The 11,861-nt window shown below is 48.0% G+C and overlaps 1 long non-coding RNA gene across 1 annotated transcript in view; it reads right to left on the bottom strand.

The window, feature by feature from the left end:
• Positions 1-2,024, bottom strand: part of LOC104875301 — a 9,821-nt gene extending 7,797 nt beyond the window's left edge. The window contains exon 1 of the long non-coding RNA XR_784021.1: positions 1,681-2,024. This is a non-coding gene — a long non-coding RNA (uncharacterized LOC104875301). The remainder of the gene's footprint in view (positions 1-1,680) is intronic.
• Between the last annotated feature and the right edge of the window lie 9,837 nt (positions 2,025-11,861).

Here is an 11,861-nt window from a genome sequence, read left to right as displayed (position 1 = left end):
CCCCGCGGGGTCCCCGCCGCGCCCCGCGAACCCTGCGTGCACGCAGCTTTTGCTTTTGTGTTTTGTTTTGTTTTGGTTTGTTTTTTTCGGTGCTGCTAGGAATTGCTCCTGGCTCTGAGAGCACCGTGGAGGGAGGCGGGGAGGATGCGCCCCCGGTGGCCAGGGGACCGCGGGGCGCGGCGCCTGCACCCTGCTGGCTAATGTGGCCTGCAGTCCTCCACCCTGACGAACCCTGCGTGCACGCAGCTTTTGCTTTTGTGTTTTGTTTTGTTTTGGTTTGTTTTTTTCGGTGCTGCTAGGAATTGCTCCTGGCTCTGAGAGCACCGTGGAGGGAGGCGGGGAGGATGCGCCCCCGGTGGCCAGGGGACCGCGGGGCGCGGCGCCTGCACCCTGCTGGCTAATGTGGCCTGCAGTCCTCCACCCTGACCCCACCGCAAGGATGGGGTCCTCACCCCCAGCCCCTGGCGCTCTCAACCCAGGCTGCAGGGCGATTCTGCAGACACCACGCTTGCTCTCTGCTTCCAGATCTTTGGGAATAAAGGGCATTGGGGTCATCAGATGCATTTGGGGACGTCAGCGGCCCCAGCAGAGAAAGCCACAGGGGACCGACCCCACGGTGAGGCTTTCGCTAGGCTGTGGGTGCCGGGATGACGCCAGAGGTGCGAGCATCCAAAGGACTCCCTGCCCTCGCACCTCCTCGGGGTTTAGGGTTCCAGTTGCTCCTCACCGGGAGAACCCCTACCCCATGGGGGGGGCTCCAGCTCCTCCCCGTCACCCCAGGAGGGCCCGTGCTGCCCAGATAGTGGCGAGGACAAGGCCACCCTGGGGGCTGAGACCCGAGCAAGCAGGAAGAATTGTCCCTTGAGGGCCACACGTGTCCCCATGGGAGACGGAAATTCAGATGCTGGTGTTGATTGTGCTTCTAGTTAGGCTGCGTTCAAACTAGGGACATCAGAGAGGGCTGAGGTGTCCCTGTCTCGGGGCAGGTCGCCCAGCGCCTTGCTTCCCTAAACTGCAAATATGTCCCCTTGTGGGGACAGCAAATTCTTCCCAAATCTTCAACAAGTTGGAGTGGAAATAAATATCCCTGAAGAGATACCATTATCCCATCCTGGTATGGTGGAAATGCGGGAGGCCGGTTTAATTCATTTAGGAGCCAGCAATTCAATTTACTCTTCTTGTTGGTCAGCTGTGATAACCATGTGTTCGGAAAAATTAGGTCTGTAGGCACGAATCTTTCATGATAAGAGGGAAGCTGTTTTCCTGCTTTTCAGACTGCCCCCCCAACAGGAATATCACACTAACCCTAAGGCTAAGGTGTCCCCTAAACCCATAGGGAGCGGAAAACCAAAACCAAAATCTAAAGGAAATGTACCTGACATGTTTCTCAGGACTAAAAGTTACTTTTGACAAATACAGATCAAACTGATTCAAATACAGTTATAGTGCAGGCCAGTCTTCACACACAGACACACACACAGACACACACACACACACACACACACTCTCGCGCGCGCGCGCGCAAGGAGAGGGCTTTTCCCTTGGCCATGCCTCAGAAATTCCCCCGAGTTATTTTCTTTTCCCTTTCCTTCCTTCCGCTCCCACTCCTCTCCCCTTCTTTCTCAGTCCCTTCCTTCCTGCTTTCCTCCCTCCCCCCTCTTTCTTCCTCTCCCTCCTTACCTCCCTCTCTTTTTCCCTCTTTCCTTCTTTTCTTATAATCCATAAAGTACTCCTCGACGTGTTACATGGCTGGTACTCAGGAAGAACACGCGGACCATCCTGTGTCCCAGTCCTTGTGCAGTCATCATCTGTCCTGGTTGTTAATCTGGCATCTGTGTGAAGAGCCTCAGTCCCAAGGGCTGTGGGACTTTGGTGGAACACGGCACTGTATGGCTCATGTGGTTGGACTTATTCACAAATAAAGCCAGTTTGCATTTCTGTCCCCACTTTCCTAGTTGCACGAGGATAACTTGCAGAGTTTCAGTTTCTAGTTCTGGAAGGGGAGCAGTGAGCATGAGGAAACAATTTCTTTTTGCAGTGATGTGAGCTCTGTGCTCGTCTGGACTTTGTTACTTCCTAAGGTAAATATCGCTAAACAGACAGTGGGTGTTTGGGAGCGAGCCTGCTGGGTGGGTGAACCAGTTTGCTGTGAAATGCTAGAGTGTCAAACAGCTGAATTCCTGTGCAGAACTAATTAGGCCAACTATGGTACTATTTAAAATGGACGTTCATTTGAAACATTTTTGGAAAGTATTTTCAGCTTAATTTTGGATAGATTTAGCTTATTTTAGGCAGTATGATTATTAGAATTTTACCCCAAAACACCCCAACATAGACTCTTCTGAAAAATATATACTTTCCAATGAGCAATGTCCACCAATGAACATGCAGGCTTTGAATTCTGTGCTAATGACATTTTAAATAATGAAGTTCGTGTAATTATTGTTATTTAAAGACACAGTATCTGTACAGATAATAGCCAAAGCTAACCCAACTGCTTCAAACATTAATGAATATTAATGAAGTTCATGAGCAGCACAATACTGCCCCTGTCTGTCTCAGGAAAACAAGCGTATTGACTTTGTTCTAGAATAGCAGCCCTTAGCTCTTGATGGTTAAAATAATTTTATTGAACATTGTAAAGGATATGATTTCACAAGACTCGGCCCTGTTTACTAGACTTCGATCTCTTCCCCAAAGCTAATCTGTTTCATCTTTTCACACATCTGAATGCTATTTCTTCCCATTAATTTGCCATCTCAAGTCATCTCTCCCTCTCGGTTTCCTCAGCCGCCCTCCTCCTCGTCCCAGGAGTTCTCAGGAGCAACTCGGGTTTGTGGGCTCCATTTGTGTTTGGTGTATAGATAAGAGCGTCATTAGTCAGCTCTTTCATTCATCTAACTCTGTCTAAGCATATTGGAAGCTGCCCATAAAATCTTCCAATGGAAGTGACAAATGGATGTCAATCACGAGGCCCCACCCACTCCAACCTTGTTTTGTGTGATGTGTGAGTGTTTGTGCGTGTTTCCTCCATAAGGAGAAGCTAGGCTATTTTTTGATCTGGACATCTGCCTGCGAAGGCAAGTTTCCCAGGCCCATCACTGGTTGGCATTAGACAACATTTGCAAAAATTAACACCCGATGAATAACAAAAGAAATAGTATGTGAAATTAAATTGTGTTAGAATCCATTCCCTTAAGGTAAACAATTTTTGGTACTCCAGATTTCAAGACTTTACAGTTTTACTGCAAATGAGAGTGAATGAGAAAGGTAAAATCATTTCAAGCAAGCCAGCAAATTTGGGTCAAAATGAAATCACTTCTGTGTGTGTGTGTGTGTGTGTGAAGGGGGGTGGGGGGCAGAGACAGAGAGGAAGATTCCCTAAAAATGTTTGGGACTTTCTGTCTATTAAATCAACATCTACAGCTATATTCTAAATACCTGTACACACTATTCTCCATGTGTGTGTTCCACTGTCCTCTGGTGTCTCAGTTCTATTTTTGTCCTTGTTTTTAATAACCAGCCCAATCTCTAGTGCTATTTGCTAGGCGAATATACTTATTAGGGCTCTGTGCCAGTTTTAACTGAGATTACTTCGACTGCTCTTGAAATCAATTGCTGTTTTCCAACCTGTAACATGTTTTTACATGTTTAAGAGTGTTGCTGCTGTTGCTGAAAACAAAATTCTGCATTTATATTATAATGCGTTCGTATGTTTAGCCAAAAAGTGCTGTATGCTAAGATGAGATGGGAAAGATTCTAAAATCTTAAATGGCTTTGTAAACCCTGGATAATAATCGTAGTTTTATGGATAAAGAGTATTTTTTACATTTTAATACTGAACAGAAGTCATTTTTTCCCTAAAGTTGTTACAAAATTTCTTTGTCCACAAGGAATATTAAAGAAAAGTTTCTAATTTGAAGTTATTTTATTTGGAAGCGTGTTGGAGGGAAGCTAATCTTTACACCCAGGAATACAGCTTGCTATCACACTTATGATTATCCATGGTGGGGTGCCTGAGTTTCCTCTTGTGACCCCAAAGATTTTAGTGACTTTTAAAAAGTGGGACGTGGAAAGTATCTCCAGATCATAGCAAATGTGGGAATTTGATAAATGCCTCTCTAAATGACCATTTACTCTATGACTTGTTATTGTAATGAGTAGACATGAAAAACAAGTTATTGACTAAACTGAATCTAAAAGTTTCTGCTATCTTTTGATGGCAGTTATATTCTGAATCCTCTCGACAATTATACTTTAGCAATCGATATGGGGCAGTGGTTACCAGTGCTTTCCTCCCCACATTTATTGTACATAGAGGGGAAACAATGTTTTTCCTAACGTGTATTCTGCAAGCTGACCTTGTTTTCTAAAACCCAGCTGGGCATCTCTTTCTGTTTATATATGAGAACAAAGAATCCTGAATTAGGAAAAAATCTGGCTTTCTTGCTTATGATTTTGGACAGAAAGTAATTTTTCTAAAATACTATATGGATTTATGTCCGAAGGCCATGTAGCTTTGTTGGAGGGAAGAGGAAGCTTTAGTTTTGTTAATAAACAATACTAGCCCAGCTCAGACTTACTGCCGGAAATTAGATACGGAAGGGGTCGGGCTGTTCTGACTTCAGGTTTCGGCTACATAGCATGTGGATGACCACCCAGCTGGTGGTTAAAGAGGGTCCCTGCCGTCTGCAGTTTTCTGAACCCAGCGCCCTGTGCAGATGGACCTACGGCTCGGCACTCCCACACCTGACTCCCCTTCCGGACACCCTGCGCCTCCCCATGGAGCCCCTTCAAGCCCCGCAAGCAGATCCTCGGGCTCCACCTCACATAGGAGCTCAAGGCTAAAATTAGCCAGGTTCTCCCTGCTCCCCACTCCAAAAGGCTATTTTCAGCAGCAGGATTTTTCAGGATGGAGAAATTCTGAAAGAAGCTTGTAAAACTAAGGCTGTGTTCAAGTTGGTGGTTCCTGGGGAATCTATAGCCCAAAGCCCGGAAGCCCTTGAAAGCATTGTATGGTCCCCTCAGGACTAAGAAGGCCTCCCTGAAGGCCTATAAAGGTGGAGAACCTTCACACCGAGCCAGGCCGGCAGCCGCATTGGCCCCATATCTGTGACAAGGGCAAGCAGCAGCTTTTGGGTCATGGCTTGGAAAAGTGACAAGGATGGGTACTTCCCACCCCACCATTCCAAGGAGAGGACTGGGGCAGGCGGCTGAAGGGACAGACACCCTGTGCAAACACTTGACAGCTCCCGGGCAGTGGGCCAAGCACCAGGCATCGCTCCAGAGGCCGGGCCCAAGGCCCAGGGCACTGAATGGTATAAAGCTGGAAAAAAGAACACTGCTGTCGGCAGGAAACTGAGTCGAACAGATTGGGAAGAAGCAAAAACAGGGTGCCCAGGAGGTTGTGTCCCCGGACAAAAGTTTCAGTTGTTAGCAACAACCAGGATGGAGCAGATTCCACGTTTCCTACTGCCTGGGGGTGGTGCGAGTGGGACTGGGGCCAGGGAGCCTTCAGGGTCAGGGAACCCAGCTCAGGGAGGCTGGAGGAGAGGCCTGGCGCATGCCTGGTTGAGGGGAGAAGCTTGGCATGCCTTCCGGCTCTGATTCAGGACGGCACAGGCTGGCTTTGAGAGTGAATGCCGCTGCAGGTGCAGGCTTTACTCTGTGGGTCCTTTGCTTTATTTCTTCACCATTTTAAAACGTCCTTGCTGTCTTAGTCACTTCCTGAGACTTTGAGACTAAATGCACAACACCTGTAACTCAGAGGTGGCGAGATTTATTGTAGCTCACGGTTTCAGTGCATGGTCCGCTACCTCCAAAGCAGGATGGCAAGGAGTAGAGTGGAGGCAGGAGCTGGGGCGGGAGATGGACCCTGCCAGCCCAGCCCCCAGGGAACCTCCTCTTCCAACCAGACCCCGCCTCTTAACAACACATGCAGTTGTAACTCACTGCTGGTTTTAATCCAGTGGAGAGCACAGAGCCCCATTTGATGGTCACCTTTCAGAAGCCCCACCTATGAGTGCATGAGGCTTTGGGAGGTCATCTAGGCACAGACATTTGACCAGGATTCATTCCCCAAGTTCTCCTTGGGTGAGTAAAAGGGAAGAACAGAGTCTTCTTAGCTGCTTATTTCATTTCTCCTTTTTAGTGCTTACCCTACATTTATTAGAGAAAGAAAGATGGAGGACTCAGAGATGGTGCTGTCCCTGTTGCTGTAGCAGACTTGGTTTTGCTGAGCTCACCTGCTGCAGATATTTCTCAAGAGCTATGAGTGGAAAGCTGGCCCTACTTCCTCCATGAAGGCAACATACTCTGAATTTCAGAGAACTCTGGACTTGCGGGACGAAGCGTGTGGTTGGAGCCAAGAGAACCAAGATGAGAAGGTAGCTTTGGATTTTCAGAACTCCATGTGGCCTTGAGGTTGACAGGAGGGGGTTGGAGTCTTGGCTTAGACAACTAACAGGGGAAGCAAGTTTTCCCCTTCTCTTTTGTAGACCACCATGATAATAGAGTTCAGTAGCCATCCAGACCCACAATGAGACCCTGAATTGAGCAGGATGGGGTAGGTGTTTGGGGGTCTAGATTAATGTTCAGCAAATTTCACAGGTGATTGTTAGGCATGCTAAATTTTTAGAGCGGCAGCCAGGAATACATCATCCTTCCATTATCCCAAATCATAAAGGGAAATAAAATCTTCCATCTAAAATCATTTCTGTTCTGGCTGCCATGATACAGGGTAGATTTCATACTGGTAATAGGTGGCTGTAGCAGGTTACTGCGAGATATCAGTCATTAATAATTGTAGCAGCCACAGATTAGGTTACTCTGAGTGATTGAACATGGCATCTCCATTTTACAGATGGGGAAACTTGGACAGAGACAAGTCCGGGAAATTGTCCAAGGTCCAAACAAGTGGCAAACCAGATTCAAAGGCTAGGCTTGTGGCGTCACAGCGCTGCTCCCAAGCTCTCACTCTGAGCAAGTCAGTTCATCTTTGTAAACCTGCTGGGCCTGCCCACCTAGTTCATCCCCTGCATTAGAATAAGTCACTTCATCTTTGTAAACCTGCTGGGCCTGCCCACCTAGTTCATCCCCACTGCATTAGAAAGGCATTGCATGAACTGTGTGCGCCCCACGCTCTAGCTCAAGACCACAGGCCAGAAATCTACTGCTGATCCGGATGGAGTCTGAGTCATTTCTCAAGGCCCAGGACAACCAGCGGGGGAGCTTTTCTTGACTATGGTACGTTAGGAAATTTCTGAAGAGAATAAGCAGCTATGGTGCCACACAGCGCCTCTAGAGCTTTGGGGAATTGATTTGCTTGTGTCATTGCTTCTACACAAAGGCCCTGCAGTCTATCTACCCTGCCTGGCTCATCTGCAGAGCTCTGCAGCACTTCCCTCCCACCTGTTGGGCCCTGTGATGGGACACTGCCTTCTCTCTCTGCTGGGAAAGCTACTCTCAGTTCCTCAAGGCTGCATCTCAAATGTTTCTTCCAAGAAGCCCCCGCTTCTGGCGTCCCCAGGAGAGCATGTCTGCTGTGTTCCCTCCCATGAGTCAGTCACATGGGGCTGTCACACCAGACAGGGCCCTGGTATCCTTTGTCTCGTGTGTCCCAGGCCCCGGACCATGACTTACTCATCTTTGTGTCTGTCAGGAACCAGCACCTTCTATGGTACACTTCAAGTCTTACCCAGGATGTGTTAAATGGATGGAAGTTTTAATGGTCATTTGTTTTTCTTTTTTTAATTAGAGAGAGTTGGATCACGCAAAGCTGTCTCACTGGTTTTTGGTGGGCCAGCCAAGGGGTTTCTGGTCCTTCCTAGTAATAGAGTCATGAACTTGAAGAAGTGGCCTGCAAACACTCACACGCACACATTGTGCTCTCACCTCTAGTGTGATAGGAGTCATTGTACTTAAGAATAGTACTACTCAGCCATAAGGAACGAGGAACTAGAGACATTTATGGCCAAATGGATGCACTTTGAGGCCATACTCTTAAGTGAAATAAATAGGACACATGTGTGTAAATACCAGATAGTTTCTCTGGTGTGAGAAACTGAAAGCATAAATAAGGATTAAAATGTATAACTGATATTGTGAAATAGGAAGAAAAGGTCCAAAGGGGTAGGGGAAGTGGGAGGTACAGGGGAAAGGAAAGAAGGGAAAAGAAAAAATATGAGAAAAGGAAAAAATGGAGCAAAGTCTTTGTAAATAGGGAAGGGTGGAGGGGGTGAAGGGAGGTCAGGGTTAGGGGGAAACATAAACACCAAGATAAGTCATGTAAAGGTACAAATTTCCAATGATGAATGTAACTGTACTGAATACCTAAAATGTACCAATAAAAGAACGCACGTGACCTGGCTTGGTGAAAGAAAACAACCAACCACTGGGAAGGATGAAGTGGCAACAACCGCGTTGCTGAGAGAGAGACCCAGAGTGAGGGCCTTGGCTTGCTGTCCTACCTGTCCTTCCGGTACAGCAAAGGTGAGCGCACCTCACTGGAAAGATAATATGCCTGCTCTCCGCCTCTCGGCTGTCTGCTCTTCTGCATGGTGTCGCCTCCTGCAGAGAATCTGCTCTTCGCAGAAGTCTTGCGCTCACAGTATTTGGGAGTTGAGTGAGAAGTAGAGGGAGGGAAGTCCTTTTCTTCCTTTTTCTTTGCTAAGACTGGGACCTTTATCAAGGAAGATGGCGTCCTTTAGTTCCCTGTGGTGACCAGCGGTGGAACGAGTGGGGCTTTCAGTTCCACGCAGTCTGGCTGCCATCTTCGCAGGGTTATCTAGCCCCACACTACCTCTGCTCTAACCACGCAGGTCTTCTTGACGTGCTTTTCCTTACACGTTGCAGACTGTGTTCCCTTTGCCCGGAAGCCCTTCCATTCCCCCTGCTCAAGTGAATGTCTTCTCCTCCTCAGCTCAGTCATCACTTACACCAGTGACTTTCCCTGAGCCCCCTGACAAGTCCCTCTCCTTTGACAGCCCCCACACCCCATGGGCAAGCATCGTAGTCACAGTGTTTCCCATTTTATTTATTGTTCCCATACTCTACCCCATTTTATTTATGAAATTATCTCATCGGTGTCTGATTCCCCTGTGGGGACCGCTCCACAAGAGCAAAGACCTTGTTCCTTTGGGCATGGCGATGTCCCCTGCTCTTTGCATCAGGCCCAAAGTGAGTGAGTCTCAATCAATGTTTCCCGAGTAAAACCAGGAGGAGAGCAGCAGGTGTATGTGAGGGTAGAACCGGAAGCATCTCTGAGGAGAAATATTTTCTCCAAGTGCACAAGGACAGGAGACCCCTGCAGCAGGAAGCGGCCCACCCCGTGGCCACCCGGTGGCCACCTCCTCTGTGCCAGGCTTGGGACTGGGGCTGAGGATACACGATGAACTGGACTTGAGCCCTGCCCACATGGCATGCTGTCTGTAAAGCATCTTTTGATTATCTAGAAGCTGGTGATGCTGTTGGTGTAATAATCATGTAGGCGCGATCCTGTGTGGAGGAAAGTGAGATTATAATAGTATAATGTGCATTATATATAGTGCTCTGTAAGTGCCATATATTCACCAGTTCTCTTGGTTTTCATACAACCTCTGAGGTAGGCATTTTATCATGTCTAGTTCATAGCTAAAGAAATAGAAGCCTCGGAAAAACTTAAATTTCTTTGAGATTACCCACCTGGAACTCAGCCATGCAGCCTTATCTTGGAGACACTGAAGTTGTATTTTTGGGGTATTACAGATCTGTCTTAGTCACTCTCTCATTGCTGGGGCAAAACACCCAACACCCACAACTTAAAGGAAGAGAGGTTTGTTTTTCCTCAGGAGTTCCAGTTCACGGTCCGCCAGTGCCGAGGCAAGTGGACGGGCCAGAGTAGAAGAACGCCGTCCATGTCCTAGTGGGTGAATCCACCAACAGTTCGGGGCACATTCTAGACCCAAACCACAAGAGAGAAATGAAAATTGAGCGGAAATGAATCCGAACTCCAGTGTCCTATTCTCTGGTCAGCGTTTCTGGTCCTTCCGGGTCTCTCTGTCTCATCCCAGTCCCAGTTAGCTTCACAGGGATCCTCAGAGCCTCAGTTTCTTGCCTCCCACAATCTCCTGGCCTCTTCCATCTTAGCTGTCACCCAGGTTGATCCGTCATGGTCCTCTACTCTCAGTGTGTCAATCAGGGAGCTCTCAGTGCCATGGCAACCCTCTCTCCTCCTGCACAGCTGGATAGAGATGGGGAGAGGACGGAATGAGGCAGTGTAATGCCCTGAGAACCATGCCTGGCACTGCATGTATCATGTAGTATACATGATATTAGTGTTTTAATTTATTAACACTCTTCAGTGAGATCTTGGCTGAACTTTATCCAGCCCTTGATGTTTCTGCCCATCAGCCTTGTTACTCAGCACAGTTAAACACCCACATACCTTCCAGATCTTCTCTACTCTTTGCAAGTCTTCAGCTCCCACACTCTTCTTTGCTTATCATCCACTCCCCTTTATTCTGGAGCCAGCCTCTCCCCACTCTCTTACCTGCAGTTTGGACAATGACCTTAACTTCCTGGGCACAGTTGTTTGTTTGGGGACGGGCGTCTAATTCAATATGAAACCAGAACCTTCCCTAGGAACTTGGATGTATGTCCGGAAAAGTCATTCTCTCCTTGTGAGAGCATTGTTGCTAGGAAGTGCGGAAGATTGATGGTGCAGGCACAGGGATTGAGCCTGCCCGGAGAGGAAGTAAAAGCAACAGAAGGCAGCAGAGCTCAGGAAAAGAGAATCAGATGCCATCACTTGAGTATCTGATCGAACAACTTCCTGATGACTGCAAGCCCCTTCGAAATCACAGAGAGTAATGCATTCATTCTCTCCCCCTCCCCTGAAACTATTTGAGTTTGGTTTCCGCCACTTGCAACTGAAAAGTCCTGAGCAGTAAACCTTGTGGGCAGCTGTTGGTAGAACGGAGATTCTCCCCGCTGTTTTTCTTGATGGCTGATTCCACAGTGCATGGCTCTGCACCCCATCATCTCCTCCCGACCCAAACCTTGACTTCGCTCAGCCCTCCCCTCAGCCCCTCTGGGCTGTCTCACCCACACTGGTGTCTTCCACACTTTCTGGTCTGGCATAATCCATCCCCTCTTTCACATCTTCAGCTGCTTTCTTTCCATTGCTCCTTTACTTGTAACCTGAGATATGCACATTGCTCTTTTTGCCAAAATGCCCCAAAGTGTTACTTCACATCATTTCCTTCACATCCTAGCCTTCGATTCCAGCCTCTGTCCACAGCTTTCACATTCCGCTTCCTCTGGGTCACCAGTTTCATCCTGGAAAATCCAGTGACGTCTTTGGACTGAAGTCAGCTGGACCTCTTTCATTGGACAACGTGTGTCACTTCACCCCACTGTCTTTTCTGAGGCCCCACAGCACTGCTTGAGATGGTTTGTCCTGTCAGTTCAGCTGGGTTGAACCACACCTAGCATATAGGAAAGCATATTTGTGGTGTGCCTGGGTGGCTCCAACCTTGGGGGCTGTATGTGTCCCTGGCTCTTCCTCTCTGGCTCTTTCCCTGTGTCTCTGCTTTGTGGATGCCAGGGACTGAGCACCTTTCCTCTGTCTACCCTTCTACTGTGATGTTTCTGTCTTGGAATCAGCCAACAAAAGATCGAAACCTCTCCTCCTTCACGTTGTAGGTGTCAGGTATTTTGTCCCGGCAACAGAAAGCTGGCTGATACAACTCCCAGGGGCCCCAAAACCTTCCTAGCCTCCCCTTCTCTGTCTCTGCTGTAGGTTTCTCTTCTGTCCACTGTCCTCCTCTGTAACCACACCGTGTTGTTAATATTTACCATATGCCAATGACCCTTGCGTCTGC

This window comes from Fukomys damarensis, unplaced genomic scaffold (genome assembly GCF_012274545.1).
Source record: "Fukomys damarensis isolate Sample0158 unplaced genomic scaffold, DMR_v1.0_HiC HiC_scaffold_3, whole genome shotgun sequence".
In the NCBI taxonomy this organism is placed as follows: Eukaryota; Metazoa; Chordata; class Mammalia; order Rodentia; family Bathyergidae; genus Fukomys; species Fukomys damarensis.
The sequence above is the reverse complement of the archived record's forward strand: the minus strand, read 5'-3'. Positions and strand labels throughout refer to the sequence as shown.